Genomic DNA, 10,754 nt, shown 5'->3' on the forward strand with positions numbered 1-10,754 from the left:
GTCTCGATCTCCTGACCTCGTGATCCGCTCGTCTCGGCCTCCCAAAGTGCTGGGATTACAGGCTTGAGCCACCGCGCCCGGCACATTTATTATTTAACAATCCCCATGGGCCAGGAATTTGGGAGCAGTTGGCCATGGGGTTCTGGCTTAAGATTTCTAACGAGGGTGCAGCGAAGAAATTCACAGAGGAACAGTGCCTGCTCCTACAGTTACTCTCTCATGTGCCTGACTGTCACCAGGTCTCAGTTCCTTGCCATGCAACCCTCTACATAGAGCTGCATTCATGTCCTTACAACATGGCAGTTGGTTTCTCCAAAGCAAGTGATCCATCAAGACAGAAGTATCTCATATCTTAACCTTGGAAGTCACCACCATTTTCTTTTGGTTACATGGATTAGCTCAATTCAGTACGGGAGGGAATCATACAAGGGTGGGCCTACAAGGTGGCAGGGATCATTGGAGGCCATCTTAGGAGCTGACAACCACAACTATGAAATTCTGATGACCCATATGTATTAGTATGCTAGTGCTGCCAGAACAAACTACCACAGATTGGATGACTAACAACAGAAATTGTTTTCCTCACAATTCTGGAGACTAGAAGTATAAAATCAAGGTGTTGGCAGCGTTGGTTGCTTCTGAAGGCTCTCTCCTTGACTTGTAAATGGTCTTCTCTCTGCATCTTTACAAGGTCTTTCCTGTGTGTGTCTGTATCCTACTCTCTTCTTGTAAGAACACCAGTTATACCCAGCTTAATGTTGTCATTTTAATGTAATTACCTCTTTAAACCCTTAACTCCTACTACAGTCACATTCTGAGGTAGTGAAGGTTAGGACTTCAACATGTCAATTTGGAGGAGTGCGCACAGGTTGGGAGACAATTCAGTCATAATATCCTGTTATCCACCACTTTCTTTACTACAGGTGTTCCCTGTTCTCGGTCTCGTAAAATAAAACATTCACGCTGCTCACTCAGGAATTCCGTGTACCTTTTAACAAATAGTGTGCAAACAACCGTTTCTTACCTATCCTATACAGGCTTCACAGGACACGTTCTGAGAAGATAAGGACCAACCTCAAATTCCTTCTCAAGAACAGCAGTTCTCCCTCTGTGATCTGGGTCCTGATGACAGCACCAACCTAACGCGCCAACCATGCCACTCCACCTGCTGGCTCCATTCCAGCCTCTTTGCTGCACCTCTAACATGCCAGGCTTGGTGCCCCACAGGGCCTTTGCTAATGCTGTTCTCTCTTTGTATTGTTCTGCTACACTGCAGCTGACTCACTCACCTATTCAGGACTTGGCTCCATAAATGGCTCCTCTTCAGAGAGGCCTTCCTTGACCACACACTCTATTACAATCTTTCTCATCCTCCCCAGTTATTCTCCTGAAGTTTACCCTGATTTGTCAGCATTGAACATGTCACCACTGGAAACTGTATTATGCATTTTTTATGCTTTATTGTCTGTCTCCCACACTAGACCACGAGGCCCATGATCATAGGGGCTTTATCCTGTTCACTATGTATCCCCACTGCCAAGTACATAGTGGGTAATCAATATATTTATTTGTTGAATAAATGAACAAATGACTATATCAATTAGGTTAGTCTGGGCAGTCTGACAGATGGAACAGATAAATATGAATTAAGGTAGTGTCTATGTTTTACAATCTACATCTTCCAGAGTTTCTGATCACTAATAGGATACATTTTTAGCTTTGGTGATATAATTTCAGTAAATTGCTTTAATTAAATTGGAAATTGGCAGTAAGTGTTTGTTTTCTTTAGATGTGGGACTCTGAGACTCAGATATTACGTCTGCAATGTTGCAAAGTCAAACACACAAATGGGTGCCAACCTGGATGTTTCCCAGAAATTCTCAATATTGACAAACTCCAGTTTCTAGACTTGCAAAGGGCTCTCTGTTGATGCATATTGCTTCTGTATTATCCCAAGCTATCCATGATGGTAGAAAGTAATTCTTTATTCTAATGAGACACTACATACACCTAGGATCGAGCTTACAAAATGCTTCAAAACTTCCTTTATTTGTTGTACATTAATTTCTTACCTGAAAGGCAAATTGTGGGCCTATAGAATAATTTGTACCTGTGGTGGTGACAAAAGTTTAAGTAGCTCCACAACTTTCTACGGTCTACCGATGTCATATAATAAGTTAACAGGCATAACCTACAAAACCACTTCCAGAGATACATAAATTAACCATCTCCATTCTCAAATTGTGTTGTCTATTGTGTGTTATAGAAATGCCTTTTGGCTGAGATTTAGAGTGTTGATTTCTAGTGTTAGATCCACGACTTTCCCCATATATAGATTGTGATAAGTCATTTAAATTCTCTGGACATTAGTTTTCTTATCGGTAAATAAAGGTGTGATTTTTCAATCTACACTCTATACTGTTTCTTTTAATTCTAAAATCCTATAATTTCCATCTCCTCTTTCTCTTCCCTCCTCCTTTCTCCTCACACCACCCTCTACCTGCCCCACGTTTGCAGAAGGAAATGAAGTAGCAGGAAAAGTTTAGGAAAAGCAATAGTAAGTATATACTCTTATTTCACTCAATAAGAATCAAAAGAAAGGTACTTTACTATGCATACCTCCTCAACTGCTGTTCCCCAAACCTCCAGAGAATCCTCTGGGGATGAATGATCTCACTTCAGGTCATAAGAGATCATAAGATACACCTCTGTTTATTGTCCAAACTGAAAGAAATTATGCACACTCCCTTCAGCAAATAAATCTGCCAAGATAAATGTAGGCATGTGCTTTTAAAGCTACACATATGCAGGACACATATGTAGGTATATGAAAAATAAAACAAGCCAGGTGCAGTGGCTCACACCTGTAATCCCAGCACTTTGGGAGGCAGAGGTGGGCAGATAACCTGAGGTCAGGAGTTCGAGGCCAGCCTGGCAAACATCATGAAACTCTGTCTCTACTAAAAACAAAAATTAGCCAGGCGTGATGGCAGGTACCTGTAATCTCAGCTACTTGGGAGGCTGAGGCATAAGACTCGCTTGAACCTGGGAGGCAGAGGTTGCAGTGAGCCAAGATCGCACCACTGTACTCCGGCCTGGGCAATAGAGCAAGACTCCATCAAAAAATAAAAATAAAAATAAAATAAAAAAAAAAGAAAGGAAAGGGAAAGGGGAAAGGGCAAAGGAAAAGGAAAAGAAGAAAGGAAGGGAAAATTATCTGCTACAATAAAGGCAGGCATAGTTTGGTGCTGTGCTGATTTGTACTAGATACAGGTATAATTAAGCTGTGTTGTTTTGATAATTCAAAATTTTGATCAATTCAGAGACTTAATATAATCTTAAAACAGTCTTTTTTTTTCTGAATGAGGTGATGATAGTATTAACACGGTTCTAAAGTATGACCGATATGACCTCAACATTTTCCCAGATCATATCCATTAGAAATATTCCCTTGTTGGGATTTTAAGTAGTCTTTCTTTACCCAGGCACCTTGTTTCAGAAATGTGCTTTACTTTCCTACAAGATGGCTGAGGGAAAAAAAAAAAAAAAGGTGTGGATAGCAACATAAAGCCCACATTTTCTACTTGCATTTATTAGATGGTCTGGAAAATGAATTTCATTTAAGTCCTGAGTACTGCTGATAGGATTTAATTTTTTTAAAGGTTTGATACCATTTTCAATATAACTATTATTCTTCCAAGCAGAAATATCAAAACACTCCTAAAAAGTGCTTGGCAGATTTTTCACCTCCATATTTCTCCTTAGAGAGTGTCTCAAGTCTATTTTGTGCTGCTGTAACAGAATATCTGAACTGGGAAATTGATGAAGAATAGAAATTTATTTCTCATAGTTCTGGAGGCTGAGATGTCCAAGATCAAGGCACTGGCATTTGGTCTAGTGAGGGCCTTCTTGCTGCTTCCTTATGTGACAGAAAACAGAAGGGCAAGCTAGCTAAATGCTTCTTGAAGCCTTTTTTATAAGGGCCTTAATCCTATTAATTTGGGAGATTCCCTCATAGCCCTCATTCAGTCTTAAAGGCCCTACCTCTTAATACTATTGCATTGGCAACACCTGAATTTTGGAGGGGACACCTTCTAACTACGGCAGAGGGTGTAGGATATATCTGTCAAACTTCTGATTGTTCACTACAGTGAAGAACTGGCTGAAATTCAAGTTTTTTTAAATCAAAGTAACACCTCTTCTGCATTTCTAGAATGTAGAAGTTTTTTCTATGGAAAAAAAGCAGCAGTATTATTAAATTATTAGGACATCCATTTTCTTCTCAGTAAATCTACTTTTATTCCATCTCACATAGATTATGAATCATGCCTGTCAGAGGTGATGCTTGATTTTTCAAAGATTAAGTCTGGCTTCCTTCCCTACACATCATTCTCTAACTCAGGTGAAATTATAACTCTCTCTGCCTGCTCCAAGTGATACACACACTGATGTCAGATAATTTATCAATTCACTCATAGGGAAAGAAGTTCAGAATGGAGCCAGGCTATGGTACTCCCTTACTTTATTTTAGGGAGCCCTCAGTTAATTTTGGCCAGCCCTCTTCCTTATCTCTCAGGTTGCAGTTCTTCTCGAGCTCCCACTGCTCCAAAATGAACTTTTTTTCTTCATCAGTATCTACTGACTAAGGAAGCCCTCTTTCTGAAATGTTTATGATTAAACATTATCAATATAAAATTTGATGTGATGCATCTTTATCCTTCAAAGGCCATTTACTTGTTAACAGGGTCTTGTCATTATAATGCATTTGCAACTGCTAGAACTTCAAGCATTCAGGCTATGTGAAGGTTGTCAAGAAAACTTAGGAATACATTTAAGGGTAAGGGGGATCTTCTTGGTGCTATTTAAATCACATCATACAAACAACCATCTACCCTTCACCTGTGGAAGGTATTTGAGCTCTCTCTCTCCCTAGTACACCTCAAGAGTACTCATGTTAGTTTTGGATAATACTTTTGAAAAATCTCCAACCCTTGTCCTAAGAGGTATTAATATTCTTGACATAGTACTCTTCCAACTCTACCTGCTGTCACCAAAATACATATCTCAGACTGAAATATTCTAAAGGTACATGTGACTGTGTCAGATCAAATGCATCTCTTGTTCTTGAGATTACCTTCCCTACCTCCTTCCCTTGAAGAAGGAAAAAAAAAAGAACGCAGCATTTTAAAATACTGGTACCACAAATCCAATGTGGAACATTTAACATTTCATGCAGTGAAATTTAGCAACATTAATACATTTTTAGGGATATAATTTCCCAAGCCAAAATAGAAGAACAAGTTTACTAGCACAATTTTTGCTGTGTTTTGAAAAGTTTCTCACAAATAATTCAAAACACATAGTTCCTGCAATTTAAATATTTTAGGGCACTTCTGAATTCTTAAAAATATTAAGTTACATCTACTACAGGTCAAAACTATATAGAAAAATATACCTTATTTTCAAAGATTAAGTCTGGCTTCCTTCTCTACACATCATTCTCCAACTCGGGTGAAATTATAACTCTGACTGCTCCAAGTAATGCACACAATGATCTGAGGATCTTTTTTAAATCATTAAAGAATATTTTGAAAATAATAAATTTCACTTAAAGTATTAGCAGAAATTTAAAACAAAACCACCTTTTTACCTCAAAAGTCATGAGTCAAATAGGGAATACCTTACAGAAAATATTTGCCTGTTTCATGTGATGTAAACTCAGAACATAACTCAATAGAAAATGCAATATACCATTTATTCCTTAGAAAAGTACTACAATATGTGCTTCTTAGAATTAGCAATTTATTAAATAAACTTTTTATTCTCTGAAAAAAGGGAAATTAAGTAGGGTTGGGGAAAACATGCTTTCATGTAATTTATTGTCTCCAAGTACTTAAGCGTACCAAATATAAAAATTGGACACTGAAACTAATTTATATCACTACCTTAGGGCCTCATGAATTGGAATTTTCAAAGATTGCTTTGCCTATTTAGGTCTTTGTTGAAAAAAAAAAAGGAATTTCATTAGAAAATGGAATTAATGAGGGCAGCCTGTAGAGTTTATTCACAACATTTGCAAACTAGGAATTTGTTCATTTGAAAGGTTTCATTCTTTTGTCAAGAATTAACTAAAGAGAACCTATGGCATCTGAATATAGCTGAGAGGGATAATTTAGTGTATCTTGAAATTTATTACATAAATGTAGTTTCCTTTCCTCTGGAACTAGATGAGATTTATATGTATCACTTTTTGCCCCCATGCCAGATTCTTTATTTAAAGTATATTTTGTAAATTAAAACAATTTTTTATTTTAACACGGAATAATTATTTTGATTCCGTTAGGGAAATGTTAAGTTATTGTGATAATCTTCAAAATGACCATTAGAAGACAGATTAGATAGATTACAAGTTCCTGGAGGGCAAGAACTATGCCGTGTTCATCTTTTTATCCCTGGTGTTCCGTTTACTAGAGGAGGAAATAAACCAGTGCTGTCTTGAGTGAGTTAAAGAATGAATGTATTGTAACTCTAATCATGATTATTAGCAACAGGATACATTATTATTGCCATACAGCTTTGCTCATTAGTTTGATATATTTTATCCAAGTCTATATTAACTCTGATACAGATAGTTCATGAAAGCGTCAATACAACTTTAAATGTTTGCATCAAACAGCCAGAATCATTTAAAATAGCAACAAATCTCTTGGTGGAACAAAGATAGCAATTAAATAAATTATTTTAAGACTTTTATAAAAATATTTTTAGTGGTGAGTTAGATTCAGGGGGAGAGGTTGCGAGAGAGAAGAATAACGATATTCAGGGAGAAAACCAAAACAAAAGAAAATAGAAGAGTCTGCAGTCTACCCATCAGTCTGCTAAAAGGAATTCATAGAGTAGTATCTAGGTCATGTCAGGGATAAAATTTTAATTGAACTCTTTTGGCTCCTAGTAGGATACCAAATTTTTTATGTTAAAAATTTCCTACTATGTATATTGTGCTTTATATTATTAGCCAATCACTACAACTCTTATGAACATTAGGTTCCTTTAAAATCCCTTCTTTTTGTTCCAAATACATAAAAAGCTTTTAAAATGCTCTCAGTTAGTTGGCTTCCAACAGAAATGCAAGTAAAGACAAATAACTTAAAATTATCACTTCTTTGTAGGATTTAAAACGAATAGCACAAATCTAATAGTTCATCTAAGTGCAACATCCTCCAAACAGACCTTGAACCTCAGGTAATCGCACACTCACCAGTTTTCCTGTTTCACACCTCTGAATTTAAAATCTTCTCTGGTGGTAAAGACTGGCAAAGCTGCCAGAGCTTTTCTGGCTTATGCACTTTGTAGCTCCTTTCACTATGGTCCTGGCCTTTCTTAACTGAATCTAGCCAAAACTTCAGTTGGTTCAATTACTTTCAAAATAATTCTGAATTGAAATCTGCAACCATATAATATTTTTCACATAATACATGAGAATTCTATTCTGTAATATATTAATGCTTCATAAGCTTACTAATCTGACATACTATAAAACCTAAACTCATCTTGCAAGAAAAAATTATAGAAATACATTAAGTGATACATGCAGATCCACTTTACAATGAAAGGTTTAAGAGAGACGAACGTGGACTTTGTTCAAATTAATATTCCTTCTAAATATTCCTAGGCAAAAATCTAGCTCATGTGACTTTATGTGGGACATTCATTTAATCAGATATCCAGCAGCAATGCTCATTGTGCCAGTGGGCACAGAGAATCAGAATGACTCAGATATATTATTGCTTTTGGAAGGAGGTTTTAAGACAAAAACACTTACATTTGCATATGTGTTAACTTGGAAAATCACTGCCCCTCAACAGTTTTAAATAATATTTTTGTAGCAGATAGATGGGTAAAGCAATATTTTAGCCATAAGCTTCCATTGTTCTTCAGTAGGACAAAGTACCAGTCTATGCACGATGTACGCCTATAACACAGACGAGAAACCACAATTAAATCAAAGCATCTCCAGCTTAGGTCACTAACTGCACAGCTGTGGTTTCTTCACTGGCAGATGACGGCATGATCTAGAGGGGGCAGAGTCCGTGAAATAGTCAGTTAACTGAGGAAATGTCTAATTTCCTACAGAACACTCTGTATAACTACATGGCACTACTCTGAAAAGTCTCGGTCATTACCGGATTAGATGGTGAAAACAATCTGTTTAGGCTTGACTTTTGTTAACAGAATGAAATGCCAATAGAAGAATTTAGATTTTGATGCAAAAATGCAAGTTGGCTACCTAAAAACTGGATTCTATAGTATTCAATTAGAACTTGGCAGAGAAAGATGTCTATTTACTACTATCACTATTACGGCTATTATTCCTGATATTAACATTGATGTTACTTTTTTAAATATTATTAGTACTACTCCCATTGCTACCACTATTACTATCATCATTGCCACAACCACTTCTTGCCTGGGCTTTTAGTCTGAGTCTTTTCCCTAATCTTCCTACTTTTATTCTTGGCCTTTTATCATCCATGACTGCCTTCATCACCTTTCATCATCCATTCTCCATATTTTAGACAAATTGAGCTTTTTAAAAGTGTGAATTCGATTATATCACTCCCCTGCTTACAACCTTCCAAGGACTCCCCATTGCCTCAAAGTAAAATGCATGCTGCTTATCGAGTTAAACATAAGTCATTTTGCCCTGTTTACCCAATGTAATACCAAACCAGTGTAGCTGGGGTACATTGAAATCACTGCCTCCTGTATATTGACCATCACTGTCCCCAGTGCCGCTAAGCTCATCTGTGCTCCAGAGTCAGAGCCAGAGCCTTTGCACCTGTTTGTTTTTTTGTTTGTTTGTTTTTGACACAGTCTTGCTCTGTTGCCCAGGCTGGAGTGCAGTGGCATGATCTCAGCTCACTGCAACCTCCACCTCCCAGGTTCAAGTGATTCTCCTGTCTCAGCCTCCCAAGTAACTGGGATTACAGGCACCCACCACCACGCCCAGCTCATTTTTGTATTTTTACTAGAGATGGGGTTTCGCCATGTTGGCCAGGCTGGTCTTGAGCTCCTCACCTCAGATGACCTGCCTGCCTTGGCCTCCCAAAGTGCTGGGATCACAGGCATGAGCCATGGCACCCAGCCTGCACCTGCTATTCTCTAACTACCTGCCTTTGTACAGAGGCTCCATCTGCTGTCATCTCCACTGTGCAGCTGTCACCTCCTGGAAGAGCATCTTCCTGACTGCATAGTGCTGCCCTGCCAGGCTCTGGCATATTATTTCATTTCGATGTATTGCCTTTGGTATTACTTGCAACTTTTCCTTTTAAGTCTTCACTGTCTGTCTCTCTGAGATGTAACCTTTATGAGAGCAGGAATCTTATATGTCTTTTTATGTAAAACCAGGCTTATGCATTGTAAGTACTCAATAAATATATTTTAAACAACGAATGGAAGAATAAATTATTATTAACAAGACCTTATATTCACTGATCACTTACTAAACACCAATGTACTGTAATCACATCAGCCTAATTAACCTACACGGTCAATCTGTAAGAGAAAAAAGCATTAACAACATATGCAGGGCCTAGGGAAGAAGATAAATGGAATGCACACATCTTAAGTTTAAATATTCAAAAGTTATAAACCAAGCCAATAGGCTGCTACATAAAATATGTACTCTCAAATACAGACTTTACCCTTATCTTGTCAAATATACCTCCATAGAAACATAAGATGTTTGATTTTGAGTTCTTGTATTCCTCTCTGTCCCACACTGCAGGGGACATCAGGTGCATGGCTGTGAACGTCCAGCTTACATGTCTTAGCTTAAGCCTCATCACCTCAAACAGCCATCTTACGACAAGGGTTTGTGCCTGTGGCCTACCCATAGTAAGGCAAACTGAGGAAAGGGGCCCATGAAGATACTAGAAGGGGGAACAAGGGCATTTAGGCAAGAGGTCCCAGGAATCCAGGGCTTGTCCTAAAAGGGGAGGTACAGGCAACAGTTAAGCACATTCCCATAGCAGCATGAACTCCTCATCTTGTAAGAAAAGAGGTGGTCAGAGGGAGACCAGAGCAGAGCTTTCCAAAGCATGGGGTCGGGAGCAGGGGCCCCTTTGACCTGAGTCTAAAAATAAAACTAACACTCCACACTCTGAACCTCAGTAATTTGAGCTTCAAATGAGTGAGTGGCAGAGTCAGATTTCTAACGCAGCCATTCTGATTCCGGTGCTCATACTCTCAGCACTCTCCCAACTTTCTTCATAACATGGGAAACACAAAACATGGTAATATTTGTGGTACATACTGGCGAAAATCCTCTAAGTACCCCAACTGTCGTGCTGCCTTGAGGAGAAAAGGAATCAGTATCTAAACACATCAAAAACTCATGTGGAACCAACCAGTACATTGCACACTAGAAAGCTCTACACCGTACTTTACTTTTTATTACAAATTTCATAACATTATTAAGATTCACTCAAACATAACCCAGACTATTTGGATAACAGGCAATGTCTTTCCAGCAAATGTTGAGCTCCTGATATGTGTAAAGCACTTTGCTAGGTGCTTGAGGCAGGGAAGTGGGAAGAGTATACCATCTAATAGGAAAAATGCAAATAAACCACAGGCTACAATAAAAAGCAGGATAGAATGGCATAAACCCGGGAGGCGGAGCTTGCAGTGAGCTGAGATCTGGCCACTGCACTCCAGCCTGGGCGACAGAGCGAGACTCCATCTCAAAAAAA

The sequence above is a fragment of the Colobus angolensis genome, unplaced genomic scaffold, assembly GCF_000951035.1.
Source record: "Colobus angolensis palliatus isolate OR3802 unplaced genomic scaffold, Cang.pa_1.0 Scaffold286, whole genome shotgun sequence".
NCBI classification, from domain to species: Eukaryota; Metazoa; Chordata; class Mammalia; order Primates; family Cercopithecidae; genus Colobus; species Colobus angolensis.